We start from the raw sequence: 14,445 nt of genomic DNA on the forward strand, positions 1-14,445 counted from the left end.
ATGGATGAATTCCTAGAGATGTATCAACTACCAAAACTGAACCAGGAAGAAATAGAAAACCTGAACAGACCTATAACCACTAAGGAAATTGAAGCAGTCATCAAAAATCTCCCAACAAACAAAAGCCCAGGGCCAGATGGCTTCCCAGGGGAATTCTACCAAACATTTCAAGAAGAATTAATACCTATTCTTCTGAAACTGTTCCAAAAAATAGAAATGGAAGGAAAACTTCCAATTAAATAAAACTTGTTTTATGAGGCCACCTTTACCTTGATCTCCAAACCAAAGACCCCATCAAAAGGAGAATTACAGACCAATATCCTTGATGAACATGGATTCAAAAATTCTCACCAAAGTACTTGCCAATCAGATCCAACAGTACATTAAAAGGATTATTCACCACGACCAAGTGGGATTCATCCCTGGGCTACAAGGTTGGTTCAACATCCGCAAATCAATCAACATGATACAATACATTAACAAAAGAAAGAACAAGAATCATATGATCCTCTCAAGAGATGCAGAAAAAGCATTTGACAAAGTACAGTATCCTTTCTTGATTAAAACTTTTTAAAGTGTAGGGATAGAGGGTACATACATCAATGTCATAAAAGCCATCTATGAAAAACCCAAAGAGAATATCATTCTCAATGGGGAAAACCTGAGAGCTTTCCCCCTAAGGTCAGGAACGGGGCAGGGATGTCCACTATCACCACTGCTACTTAGCATAGTACTAGAAGTCCTAGCCTCAGCAATCAGACAACAAAAAGAAATAAAAGGCATTCGAATCGGCAAAGAAGAAGTCAAACTCTCACTCTTTGCAGATGATAGGATACTTTATGTGGAAAACCGAAAAGGCTCAACCCCAAAACTGCTAGAACTCATACAGGAATTCAGTCAAGTGACAGGATATAAAATCAATGCACAGAAATCAGTGGCATTCCTATATACCAACAACAAGACAGAAGAAAGAGAAATTAAGGAGTTGATCCCATTTACAATTGCACCCAAAACCGTAAGATACCTAGGAATAAATCTAACCAAAGAGGCAAAGGATCTGTACTCTGAAAACTATAAAATACTCATGAAAGAAATTGAGGAAGACAAAAGATATGGAAAAACGTTCCATGCTCATGGATGGGAAGAACAAATATTGTGAAGATGTCAATGCTACCTAGAGAATCTACACATTCAATGCAATCCCCATCAAAATACCATCCACTTTTTTCAAAGAAATGGAACAAATAATCCTAAAACTTGTATGGAACCAGAAAAGACCCCGAATAGCCAGAGGAACGTTGAAAAAGAAAAGCAAAGCTGGCGGCATCACAATTCCGGACTCCCAGCTCTATTACAAAGCTGTCATCATCAAGACAGTATGGTACTGGCACAAAAACAGACACATAGATCAATGGAACAGAATAGAGAGCCCAGAAATGGACCCTCAACTCTATGGTCAACTCATCTTCGACAAAGCAGGAAAGAATATCCAGTGGAAAAAAGACAGTCTCTTCAATAAATGGTGTTGGGAAAATTGGACAGCCACATGCAGAAGAATGAAACTGGACCATTTCCTTACACCACACACAAAAATAGACTCCAAATGGTTGAAAGACCTAAATGTGAGACAGGAGCCCATCAAAATCCTAAAGGAGAACACAGGCAGCAACCTCTTCGACCTCAGCCGCAGCAACTTCTTCCTAGAAACATCGCCAAAGGCAAGGGAAGCAAGGGCAAAAATGAACTATTGGGACTTCATCAAGATGAAAAGCTTTTGCACAGCAAAGGAAACAGTCAACAAAACCAAAAGAGAACCGACAGAATGGAAGAAGGTATTTGCAAATGACATACCAGATAAAGGGCTAGTATCCAAAATCTATAAAGAACTTATCAAACTCAACACCCAAAGAACAAAGAATCCAATCAAGAAATGGGTAGAAGACATGAACAGACATTTTTCCAAAGAAGACATCCAAATGGCCAACAGACACATGAAAAAGTGCTCCCCATCGCTTGGCATCAGGGAAATCCAAATCAAAACCTCAATGAGATACCGCCTCACACCAGTCAGAATGGTTAAAATTAACAAGTCAGGAACCAACAGATGTTGGCAGGGATGCAGAGAAAGGGGAACCCTCCTACAGTGTTGGTGGGAATGCAAGCTGGTGCAGCCACTCTGGAAAACAGTATGGAGGTTCCTCAAAAATTTGAAAATAGAGCTACCATACGATCCAGCAATTGCACTACTGGGTATTTACCCCAAAGATACAAATGTAGTGATCCGAAGGGGTATGTGCACCCCGAAGTTTATAGCAGCAATGTCCACGATAGCCAAACTGTGGAAAGAGCCAAGATGTCCATCAACAGATGAAGGGATAAAGAAGATGTGGTATATATATACAATGGAATATTATACAGCTATCAAAAGAATGAGATCTTGCCATTTGCAATGACGTGGATGGAACTGGAGGGTGTTATGCTGAGCGAAATAAGTCAATCAGAGAAAGACATGTATCATATGACCTCACTGATATGAGGAATTCTTAATCTCAGGAAATAAACTGAGGGTTGCTGGAGTGGGGGGTGGGGTGGGAGGGATGGGGTGGCTCGGTGATAGACACTGGGGAGGGTATGTGCTATGATGAGCACTATGAATTGTGCAAGACTGTTGAATCACAGATCTGTACCTCTGAAACAAATAATGCAATATATGTTAAGAAAAAAAAAAAGAAGAAGATAGCAGGAGGGGAAGAATGAAGGGGGGGAAATCGGAGGGGGAGACGAACCATGAGAGACGATGGACTCTGAAAAACAAACTGAGGATTCTAGAGGGGAGGGGGGTGGGAGGATGGGTTAGCCTGGTGATGGGTATTAAAGAGGGCACGTTGTGCATGGAGCACTGGGTGTTATGCACAAACAATGAATCATGGAACACGACATCAAAAACTAATGATGTAATGTATGGTGATTAACATAACAATAAAAAAAATCCTAGGCCTGGGGACGAGGGGAGGGAGGTGGGAAGAAGGTCTAAAGCAGCATGTCTCAACAAAGATGTTACTGGCAATTTGCACAGAACATGTCTTCACCGTGTAGAATGCTGAACACCCGGGCCCAGCCCCTGCCCACTGAACACAAGAAATACCCACGGCCTAGTCTCTGTGACAGCCAAAAAAGGCCCCCACATATTTCCAAATACTAGTACCCTGTTTGAGTACCCCTGGTCAAAAGGGAGAAAAGGAAGCAGCAAAGAAGACTGAGCCAGAAAGATCAGAGATGGGAGGAAAAGCAGATGTATTCCTCAACCAGTAAGTCATCCTCTTTTCCAAAACACACCCATGATATGACCCTTTTCCCTACCTTTACCACTAGGACCTCAACTAAGCCATCCCTTGAATGAATTATTGCAATCATCTCCTAATCGGTCTGCCTACTTTTTTTCTTTCCTTTTATTAAGTCACCATGCTGTATATGACATTCCTGGATATATGTACTTTATAAGCACAAGTTTGTACCTTCTGACCCCCTTCACCCATTTCAACCACCCCCACTCCCCACCTCTGGTAACCACAAATCTGTTCTCTGTATCTATGAGTTGGGTGTTTTGTTCTGTTTTTAGATTGCACATGTATATGGGATCATACAGTATTTGTCTTTCTCTGTTTATTTCACTTAGCATAATGCTTTCAAGATCTGTCCATGTTGTCACAAATGGCAGTTTCCTTTCTTCTAGCTGAATCATATTCCATTGCATGTATATGCTACATTTTCTTTATCCATTCATCGACTGATGGATGCCCACGTTGTTTTCATGTCTTGGCTTTCTGCTATTCATAATTTCTCTTGACAAGCCCCTTCCACATGGCAGCAAAGTGAGCCTCCTTAATTTTACTAATTGTATTTAATAAGCATTTTTATACTATCTGCCATGCTTTTTTTTTTTTTTACAAATATTAATTCATTTCAGCCTCATAACAACACTGTGAGATGGATATCATTCCTATTCCCATTTTACCCATGAGGCACAGAGATGTTACAGAACTACTACAAGGCCACAAAGCCAGTAAGTGTAGGGCTGGGATTTTAATTTAGGCAGCTGGCTCCACGGTTCACGCTCTTGCCTACTACTCTATGCTTCCCTCCAACTCATTCATTCCTCTGTTCAAGATCCTCAACTGTCTTCTTACTCAAGAGTAAAAACCAAGATCCCGGTCATAGACAGTAAGTGCCTGGTATATGGGCCCCCCTACCTCCTCTACCTTGTCTCCTGCTCCTATCCCCTGCCCTCCCCCTACTCCCAGCCTCACTGATATGATATGGGCACAACTGCATGCACCTGCTTCAGTGCCTCTGTACCCACTCTCTCCTCTATCTGGAGTGTTCTTCCTCCAGATAGCTGCAGAGTTATTTCCTTCACTTCATTAAGTTTTCTACTCAAATGTGCTCTCATGAGTAAGGACTTCCTGCCCATCTAAGATCAAATAACATCTCTATTCCCATCCCCACCATTTTCAATTTCTCCAACTTGTTATATTTTTTCTCTCTGATTCATTTATCATCCTGTAAAACATGTAAAATGACTCATTCATTATCTAACTACCTCCAATAGAGTGTACTTTCTATGAGGGCAGTTTTGTGTGTTTTGTTCTCTGTTATAACTCCCTGCACGGAAGGTCATGCAGTTCATTTCTGAATGAATTAATGAACAAAAAAAAGAGTGTTGACAAGGAAACCAAGAAGTCTTAAGACAGAGGGAGATGGCTCAACAGGGTAAACTTACAACAAAAAGCTGCTGTTATATGAGAGGTAACAAGTTTCCATTTATTTTGGCAATTAAGAAATTGGTGCCTGTGGCAAGAAATGTTTCCATATGTGAGTGAGTTGGTATGGTAATATAGTAGAGTGAGTTGGTAGGGTAATATACTAGAACTATTAAGCATAGACAACTCCTGTAAGAAGTTGGTTAAGAAAGGAGACTGCTAGAAGGAGTAGCAATGTCAAGAGAGACTTGAGCATATTCTTTCCAGGCTGAACGTAAGGAGAGAAGGGAGGAGGAGCCTGAAAATCAATAGAGAGAAAGGATTACTAATGGAGAATGGCCTAGCAGACAGCCAACTCCAGACTGTGAGGGTGAGGATGATCATCCACGTTAACTAGTAAACACTCTTCTCTCACACTTGGATGATCTACACTGACCACGTTCTCTTCTGAGACCATCAGCTTAGACAGCCTATGGAGCATCTGTCCTCTCCAAAGAGCACTGAGGTCTCTTCAGACTCCTAGTTCAGACATAAGAAGTATACACAGCTTACTGGAGTTGGAAGGGGAAAGGCACTAACCCTTCACTGAGACATTTCATATGCATATTTCCATATATGGACATCTATAAACATCACTTTTATTCCGAAACAGCCCTGAGTGATGAATTAGTAACCCCATTTAAAGGAAACTTGAGAAGGGGTAAGCTTTATAACTACTCCAAGGCTACCCAGGTCCAGCCAGGCTTTTAACTGAAGTGGGCATTCTTTCCAATATATACCACATATCATTATTCAATAATATAATAGGAAAAGAGATCAAAATTAGAAAAATTAAAATGGAAAGTGTGATCTAGGTTGGGAGATTTTCAGAGAGAGAAAACAGAATTAATTTTCACTAACAGTAAAGATAATTAAAATTTAAAGGGGTAAGTTATGCATGTCCCCCACCACCAGACTGTATTATTATAATACATAGCAAATTACAAGAAGAGAAAGGGAAATGTTTGAGTAGAAAAGGTTTACATAAAGGTTACAGTAAGGAAACAAGAAATTTTATTAAACATGCCAAAAATACATTCATTGTCAAGTACACGATTTAGTTGCTTTTTCTTTAGTTTGTGTTTTCCAGCTGTGAATGTCCACTGATAAAATAAAAAGAGATACAACAGACAACTCCTTTTCCACAAAGATGCAAAGGCAATTCAGTGGAGAAAGAACAGTCTTTTTAACAATTAGATTTCAATATGCAGAAAATGAACTTCAATCCAAAACTTACTCAATATAAAATATTAACTCAACAGGCCAAACACCTTAACAGACACCTTGCCAAAGATATAGACACGGCAAATAAGCATATGAAAAGATGCCCCACATCATGTGTCATCAGGGAACTATAACAACAATGAGATATCACTACATACCTATTAGAATGGTCAAAATACAAAACACTGACAACACCAAATGCTGATGAGGATGTGAAGGAACAGGAACTCTCATTCATTGCTAGTGGGAATGCAAAATGGTACTCCTTGGAAAAGTCCTTTGGAAGACAGTGCGATTTCTTACAAAACTAAACATACTCTTATGATATGACCCTGCAATTGTGCTCCTTTGTATTTATCCAAAGGAATTGAAAACTTATATCCATACGGAAATCTGCACATGGATGCTCACTGCAGCTCTATTTATAATTGCCAAAACTTGGAAGCAGACATGTCCTTCAGTAGGTGAATGGATAAACAGACTGTGGTATATCCAGATAATGGAATATTATTCAGGGCTAAAATGAGCTATCAAGCTATGAAAAGACATGGAGGAAACATAAATGCATATTAGTAAGTAAAAGAGCCAATCTGAAAAGGCTACATAACATATGATTCCAGGGGCGCCTGGGTGGCTCAGTCATTAAGCGTCTGCCTTCGGCTCAGGTTATGATCCCAGTGTCCTGGGATCAAGCCCCGCAGGAAGCCTGCTTCTCCCTCTCCCACTCCCCCTGCTTGTATTCCCTCTCTCTCTGTGTCTCTCTCTGTCAAAAAAATAAATAAAATCTTAAAAAAAAAAACCAAACAAACAAAAACATATGATTCCAACTCTATGACATTCGAGAAAAGGCAAAACTATGGAGATAGTAAAAACATTAGTGGTTGCCTGGCGTTAGTTGAGAGGGAGGGATGAATAGGCAGAGCACAGAGGATTTTTTAGGGCAGTGCAACTACTCTATGATGCCATAACGATGGATATGTGTCATTATACATTTGCCCAAACATATAGTACTTAGAACACCAAGAGTGAACCTTAATGTAAATGATACCATGGACTTTGGGTGATAATGATATGTCAGTGTAGGTTCAACTGCAACAAATGTACCATTCTGGTGGGGAATGTTGATAATGGAGGAGGGAATATAGGTGTGGGGGCAGGGAGTATATGGGAAATCTCTGTACCTTCAGTGAAGTTTTGTTGTGAACCTTAAATTGCTCTAAAAAATAAAGTCTATTTTAAAAAGATAACTTGAAATAGATTCATAGACTTCAATGTAAAACCTAACACTATAAAACTTCTAGGAAAAAAATCAGAAAATTTCTAGAAGAAAATCTCTGTGACCTTAGCTTAGGCAAAGGTTTTCTTAAGGACACCAAAAGCACAATGCATAAGAGAAGAAAATCATAAGCTGGACTTCATCAAAATTAGAAACCTCTCATCTTCAAAAATCACTGTGAAAATGAAAGGAGAAGCCACAAACTGGAAGAAAATCTTTACAAAGCATGTATCTGATGAAGGACTTACCCAAAATATATAAAGAACTCTCAAAATTCAATAATAAGAAAACAATCAACCCAATAAAAATGTGAGCAAAAGACTTGAACAGACCACCAAAGAAGATATAAAGATAGCAAAAAATACATCAAAAGATGCTCAACACCATTGGTCATTAGGGAAATGCAAATTAAAATCAAAATGAAATATTGCTAATGACTAAAATTAAAAAGACTAATCATACTAAGTGTTGGCAAGAATGTGAAGGAATCATCATGCTTATAAATTGCTGGTAGGAGAGTAAAATGATATAATCACTTTGGAAACAGTTTGGCAGTTTCTGAAAAAGCTAAACATAGGTCTACCATGATCCTGCCATTCTACTCCTAGGTTCTTACCCAAGACTAATGAAGGTATATGTCCATTCAAGGGTGATATGCAAATGTTCACAGCAGCTTTTAATAGACATAAATTAGAAACAACTCAAATGTCCATCAACAGGTACATACATAAATTGTCGTATAGTCATACAATGGAACACTATTCAGCAATGAGAAGAACTGAACTATTGTTGCATATATCAACATAAATGCATCTCCAAATAATTATTCTGAGTGAAAGAAGCCAGACCAAAAAAGACTATATACTACATGATTCCATTCATTTAAATTCTGGAAAATGCAAACTACTCTGCAGAGACAGAAGCAAAGCTTCTGGGGGGAGGGGATGATGGACAGGCAAGGGATTGCAAATGGGAATGGAGAAACTTGGGGAGGGTGATGTATATTTTCACTGTCTTGGTTGTGGTGATGATTTCATATTTATATACATAGGTTGGAAGCTTATCCAATTGTACACTTAAATATGTGCAGTTCATTGCATGTCAGTAGCTGTTTATCTCAGTTTTCCTCAGTAAAGATATTTTTTAAAAAAGAAATAGAAAAGGAAATCATTATATACAAAAAGAAAGAAAAATATAGCTCAAGTAAACTATTTTAGGTTTCCTGACATCTAATGGCATCAAATATTAGAACTTGTTTCAGAAATGACCAAATTTTACATTAAACACTGCAAATTATTCCCAACCTATCTTCAATAGTATTTCTATGTAGGGTTTCAGAAATTATAAATCTATTCAAATATTTTAAGCAAAAATTAGACTGATATTTTACTTTTCTGTCCAATACCTACCCATTAAGAGAACTCTAATTTTTTTCAATGTATGTGCTTCTTTCTGAAGAATAATTTAATTTGAAGTGATTTTCCAATAACAAAATTACTATAATTAAAGATAAACATGATTTAACCAGGGGCCAGTGACAGTTAACAAGTGACAAAATATATCACCCACATGAATAAAACCTGGTAGAAAATTATTAAAATTCTCCTCTTGTTACAACCTGTACTCGTATCTGATTTCTTATCAAAACAAAGAGTTAAAACACATGCTACTGAGTAAGAAAATATTTTTCTTGATGCATAAAACTTGGACAGCACTGGAGTTAATTGTAATGAGCTTTGGGATATATTTGAATGTGGCAAAAAAAAAAAAAAAAATTGCCAAAAATAAGACTTCTAAATCCTATAGCAAGGCTGTGAAATAAATAGGTAATAGATACTATTGGTGCTATAAAGCCCCAGGCAACTTGTTCAAGGTCACCCAAAGTAACCAAAGTAACCAAGTAAGCATGTATACATGAGGGAAAAAAATAACGGGTTTTAAACAATAACTTTTTTTCCTCCTACTAGCTACAGTGGTAGCTATTCACGGTGCAAATGTCCTGGGGCACAGAGACCTACCTCAAAGACAAATCAAAGGGCATGCCCCTCTCTGGCCCCAGTTCCAATATTTTTAGACAAGTAAAATCAGGTCTAAATAAATAAAAAGCTAAGGTAATGGGTTGGGCTAGAGAGGGCTTCTCTATCTTGCCAGGCCTTCCCAACTAGAAAATAAAGGGTGGGTAAATGGAACAACAAGAACAATTTTCTTGAGTAAAGCCAATGTATGAAAAGCTGAAGCTTCCTTTTTATGATTTTAATCAGGTGAACTACTCATTCTTCTTTTGTGAAAGCACTTAGCCCAGAGCTTGGCACATAACAGGGACTTAAAAATGCTTTTTTAATTTTCCCTGCTCTCCCAACCCAAGGGCATCCAGCTTTTTGCTGACAAAAACTCAGAGTCCAGACCATTTATGAAGCATAACATTCAGGAGAAACCCAGAGGTCAAGTGCAAACCAATAAATCATGAAAGAACTAGAATCAACTCCTAAATTCTCTGTATACCTTATGACCTACAAAATACAAAACTAGAAAGGAACTGGAATTATACTCTAAGGGTAAAAGGGAAAATTCTAAAAGGAAACTCAAGTCCTAAGAAACAAAAGAAAATGTGGGTGATTATGTAAGAATTAGAGACTAGAAATAATAAGAAGAACATAAATACTTTAGAGCTATAGTGCATCAAACTAATAATTTGTAAAGAGCAACCACATGACAAAAATACTCAAAGCTTTAAGCCTTCCTTGGTCTTGGAATGTCATGAGACTTTTTTGGCTAAAAGAAGGAATGCTTTAGTCAGAGAAGGAAAAAGAATTTCCAGACCTCTAGGTGGCTCCAAGTTTTAAACAACTACTCTGCTACCTTAACTAAAAGTTCAAATGATACCTAGTTATTTATGCAAGTCACATCAACAATTGGACAGTACTGAACATCCTGAGAACTATAACTCTCATTTCTCTACTAGTTTTCTCTATCTTCCTTTGAAGTGTGGCACTGAGTGATCAACAGCTGCTGACTAATGTATTATCACATGACATGTGTAAAATAATATGACATAGTAAGATTTCTTTCAGTAATCCTGTGCTCATGAAAAAAAAGCATAATTACTTTAATGATGTACTTAGAAAAAGGATTATCTACAACAGAAAATCACAAGGGTAACACTAATTAAAAGGTATCTCAATTTATTACTCTGAATTTTCCACAGAGCCCCAATTTTTTTTTTTTTGGCATTAATTTTGCCTAGTATCTGCAAATGCTGTTCCATATTATATATAACACCAGAAAGGAAGAAAAACAGGAGAGTGTCAGTCTGGCTTTTCTGTTATGAAAAGCAGATTAAACAGTGATAAAGAAGGCAATCAAGATACAAATACAAAGCTAATGTTATTATCTTATTCATTATAATAATAACCATTTATTGAGCACCTACTAAATGCATCAGGCACTGAGTACCGACTAGTGAATAAACCAGGCATTATTTCTGCCCTGGAAGGCAAGGGATAAACATTAAGTAGTTAAATAATACACAATTATAAGTTATGACAAACATTAAAAAGGAAAGATGATTGTGCTATGAGGGAGAAAATAAAGGGATTCTAAGTTACATGATGAGAAGGTTGATAAGACATTTATAAAGAGGGTATCTGAATTTGTACCCAAGGATGACAAATTACTCAAGGAGATGGTCCTAAAATAGAGACCAATAGCATGAGGAAGAGCCCTGAGGTGAGTCTGCTGGAGAACTGGACAATGTGGCTGGCAAAGGATGAAGATGGGGGGGGGGGGGGCAGTGGCCAAATCATGCAGGACCTTATAGGTATGTTGAAGATTTCATATTTTATCTGGAGAAATAAATGTGTTTCCTAAGAGCTTTGAAGACTTTAAACATCAAGTGACTTTTTTTTCTTCTTAGGCTGCTGGTGGGAAAAGGGACTGGAAGGGGTACAGCGTATATGCAGAAGGCAATGCAGAAAGATAATGGTGGCTTCAGGTAGAATGGAAGCATAGTAGAGGCCAAAAATCAAACAGATTTGAAAGAGATTTTTCCATAAAAGTAGATAAGGTGTGTGTGGGGGGGAGTTGGAAGGGGTGAAAGAACAGAAGAGAGAATGAAGGATAAATTCCAGCCTTCTGGCCTGAGCCACTTGTTGGATGGATGAGATGAAAAACAGAGGAGGAACTGTTTGAAAGCTTGGGTAATCAAGAGCTCAGTTCTGGAGAAGTGTGAGATAATGCCATTTATTAGCTACGATGTACAAAGCACTATATTATATATTCTACTTGTCACAGAATCCCTTTTTAGTAGCGGTATCCCCATTTTACAGAACGCAAACTGCAGATCATGACGTTGCAGTAGCATGACGAACTCATTCGGTTCAAAGTGACAAAGTCACATCTGCCATCCAAGTCTGGTTGGCTGTCTGTGGGGTAAGCATTCTTTCCACAATACACAGTTCTTACAAACTATTTCTACACTTTGCATTTTGAAATCTATTTAGGGTTGGAGCAAGCTAGCACCCAAGAAGAGTAAACAGGTGATACCTTATTTTTTAAATCCAAATTCTCAGATTTATGGTGCATAATGTTTTCCTTTACCACTCCCAACCCCACTCCACTTCTATCTGCAGAGTTTTGCAATGTTTCGAACTCTAGCAAGGTATCTAGGACCTTAATGTTTTACAATAAAGGAGCAAAGCCACGATGCCAGGAATGAACCATAATGAAAAAAGCAGCAATACCCAGCAGCAAACAATATTTTTACTCTCAAGCCATACATATATCAACATAAGATAGATCAATTGAGCAAGAAATTCTGAAAAACTATTTCTCAAAAATGGCGAAGGTGTTCGAGTCCAAAAGTAATGCAAGCCACCCAGTACAGAAGGCTACAAAAGCTAAGAATTGAGATTCCCATTAAAAAACCAAAACCTTAAAAGAACAGAATGTTAGGCAAAAAGAAATGATACCACAACTGTATAGAATTTAATATCTGCAATTCCCAAATATCTTAACCAAATGCCAAATTCAGTAAACATGCAAGCTAAAAACCTAAACATTCTCTCGTCTTTTTAAAAGCTTTTCCCTGCAGCACAATGACACTTTAGCAAACTGAAATGCCTTTCCTATCTGCAGAGTCTCATGATTTTCTCCCTCTCTGGGATGATGTCCCCCTCAGCTACTGAAGCCCAGAAATTAGGCTTGATTAATGAACCTAGAAAGAACTCAATGTATTACTAACAATTGTGTCTATTATTGAAAGTACCAGCTTGAGGCTCTTAAAAGAGGAGAAAATGAGGAAGGGGGAGATTTTTGAAAGGTTTTATCACCTACATTACAAATTACATTTTAGTGGGTCTGATCCTTCAACATAATAATCAAATTACATTCAGTCTTCTTAAAGTAAGGTATGGTCATATGCAATTTTCACGGTTTTTTGGGAGAGTTTGCCATGGAGATAAATAAAAAGTAGCATTAATATGTCCACTAAAAGATAAACACACAAACCACCCTCCAAAATGATAGTACTACTGTGTCCTTCCTCCTGATTCTTGTGTCCACCTGGCACCTCTTCCTGCAGAGAGGTCTAGCAGGCATTCACTACTGCCTTACCCAGGCAGAGGACGGGATTCTGAAAATCCATTAAGAAGCTTCCCATTTTCTATTCCTTCATAACAGGATGGCCAACTCCTGGCAACCCAAAAACAAAAAAATAAAAAAAAAAAAAAAAAAGGGGGGGCGGGGACGGGGGGGGGGGTAACTACCTAAGGCCTTCTACCAGAATAAGTGGTTAATCCATTCGGCAGAAAAGCAGAGATCTGTACATATTTAAAGGTCCTTTCTGGTGACACAACAGGTCTAATGAGGAATTGCTGAGCCTCATCATACTGGAAAATCCGTAAATGTTCCTCCTCGCCGTTACCAGGCTGGAAGAATTTTTTTTTAATGCAAGGTTTTGATGTACTGACACAGCTAACCTGATGGATTTAAGTCAGCTAGGAAATGTGCCCTCCATCTATTTCCCTTCTAAATCCCTAAAGATCAGAGGCAATACTGACCCGTAATTACATTCAACGCTTGCACTGCTCAAGATGCCATTTGATGCTGAAAAAGTAGTGGTTTAGCAACACCAGGCGGCTCTACGATGCTAAAGTAACAACGCAACACTCGATTACGAACCCAGGTACTCGGCTTGTAAGCTCCAGTGCCGCACAAGGACCCACGTTCAAAGCTCACGTCCCTTCAGGTTGAAGCTTATTAAGCTTGCCGCGAAGTACCCTCGCAAAGTTTCTAGTCTGCAAAACGGAATTACTTTGAAAGTCCCCTCTTTTGGACTCCCCTCCCCAGACGGGTTGGCGGCAAAGGGAAACAGGGACAGAGGATGATGGTTAAGCATTCAAACAAAATTTTAAAACCTAAAAACCAGTCGTGTTTTCAGAGGAGAGACGTTCACCAAACCGCCGCCACCCGGGAAGCGAGCATCCGATTTTCATTCGGAGAGAAAAATATTAAAGAAGCTATACATACGTTTCCCTGGCCAACAAAAGTGGCCTCTAAACTCCCCTGCCAAGGACATTGGGAGGAAACCGAGAAGCAGGGCACAAGCCTGTACTTCTCAAGCAGAGGCGCGTGTGTGCGGCGGGGAGAAGGCGCAAAGGCGAACCCAACAGGGAAAGGTGAACCGGAGGAACAGGCAGCCCGAGGCCGGAGAGCAGAACCCGCGAAGAAACCCAAGGTGTCGACAGAGGGGCGAGGGGGCGGGGAAGGGGAGCCCGCAGGCTCCACGAGGAGGAGGGAGGGGTCCCAAACGTTGCCCAGAAATCGCGGCGGCCGAGGAAAGTTAATACTTACTCAGTTTCGCAACTGCGCCGCCCCCGCAGGCCGCCCGGCGAGGCCGGCCGGAGCGCTGGGGACGCGGCGGCGTCCGAAGCTCGGCGGCCGCCCAGCGCCTGTCCCGGCCGCGCCGCCCGTCGCGCCTCCCTCCGCCGCGCCCGGCGGGCCGCGCGCCCCGCACTGGCGGGAGGCCCTGGCTCCCGGCGCGCCCTCTCCGCGCACCTCCCGGCCGGCGCTAAGGTGAGTGTGGACGCCCCTAGTGGGGCTGCCGCGCTGTGCTAGCGCGCGGGCCGCCTCTGCGCCGCCCGCAGGAGC

General features: G+C 39.9%; 1 protein-coding gene across 2 annotated transcripts in view; it reads right to left on the minus strand.

Annotated features, from left to right (window-relative positions):
- RASSF8 (Ras association domain family member 8) overlaps positions 1–14,279 on the minus strand; it is a 122,364-nt gene extending 108,085 nt beyond the window's left edge. For both annotated transcript variants that reach the window (XM_035028057.1, XM_035028056.1), the window contains exon 1: positions 14,149–14,279. The gene's annotated coding sequence lies outside the window, so the exon portion shown is untranslated. The remainder of the gene's footprint in view (positions 1–14,148) is intronic.
- Positions 14,280–14,445: the final 166 nt, after the last annotated feature.

The sequence above is a fragment of the Mirounga leonina genome, unplaced genomic scaffold (genome assembly GCF_011800145.1).
Source record: "Mirounga leonina isolate KUSES-001 unplaced genomic scaffold, KU_Mleo_1.0 Mir_201, whole genome shotgun sequence".
NCBI lineage: Eukaryota > Metazoa > Chordata > Mammalia > Carnivora > Phocidae > Mirounga > Mirounga leonina.